At 50.7% G+C, this 937-nt stretch overlaps 1 long non-coding RNA gene across 1 annotated transcript in view; it reads left to right on the top strand.

The window, feature by feature from the left end:
- LOC108446217 overlaps positions 1-448 on the top strand; it is a 6,051-nt gene extending 5,603 nt beyond the window's left edge. The window contains exon 3 of the long non-coding RNA XR_001861343.1: positions 399-448. This is a non-coding gene — a long non-coding RNA (uncharacterized LOC108446217). The remainder of the gene's footprint in view (positions 1-398) is intronic.
- The last annotated feature ends 489 nt before the right edge of the window (positions 449-937 follow it).

The raw sequence follows: 937 nt of genomic DNA, 5'->3' as shown, positions 1-937 counted from the left end.
GCCCCGCCTCCAATTTCCTGGTTTTTCCCCATTTTCCCCTCCCACATCACGCGCGGCGAGCTCGAAATGTGAGGTTGGGAACATCGCCCCGCCTCCAAGTGCCCGATTTTCCCCGATTTTTCCCGATTTTCCCCGGTTTTCCTCTCCCACATCGTGCGCGGCGAGCTCAAAATGTAAGGTTGGAAAAATCGCCCCGCCTCCAATTGCCCGATTTTCCCCGGTTTTCCCCGATTTTCCCCTGTTTTCCCCTCCCATATCGTGCGCGGCGAGCTCAAAGTGTAAGGTTGGAAAAATCGCCCCGCCTCCAAGTGCCCGATTTTCCCCGGTTTTCCCCGATTTTCCCCCATTTTCCCCTGTTTTCCCCTCCCACATGTGCGCGGCGGAGCTCGAAATGTGAGGTTGGGAAAATCGCCCCGCCTCCAATTTCCTGGTTTTTCTCCCATTTTCCCCTCCCACTTCGCGCGCGGCGAGCTCTTTTCCCCCCTTTTCCCCCTCCCACTTCGCGCGCGGCGAGCTCGAAATGTGAGGTTGGGAAAATCGCCCCGCCTCCAATTTCCCGATTTTCCCCGGTTTCCCCCCATTTTCCCCTCCCCGTCTTTAGCGCGGCCCCTCCCATCCTTAGGGCGTGGAACTGTTGGGTTGTGTTGTTTTTATTTTTTTCTTTTATACTCCTTTGCACTGACTTTGGCTATAAAACAACAACAACAACAAAAAAAGTATTTAAAAACAACAAAAAACCACCCAAAACCAGAACCCCACCCCAAAACAACGACCGGCCCCGCCTAGGGGGAGACCTTAATCCGCTTTTTTATTGACGGAATTATTTAAATATTGAATAGGAACGGACTTTTTTTTTTTGTGCTTTTTTTTTCCCCATTTCCCCCCATTATTTATTAAGCTTTTCGGTTGCTCTTTTGATAATTTTTGGGGGTTTTTT

Source organism: Corvus brachyrhynchos, unplaced genomic scaffold (genome assembly GCF_000691975.1).
Source record: "Corvus brachyrhynchos isolate BGI_N302 unplaced genomic scaffold, ASM69197v1 scaffold2944, whole genome shotgun sequence".
NCBI lineage: Eukaryota > Metazoa > Chordata > Aves > Passeriformes > Corvidae > Corvus > Corvus brachyrhynchos.
This window is presented reverse-complemented; position numbering and strand designations above follow the sequence as displayed.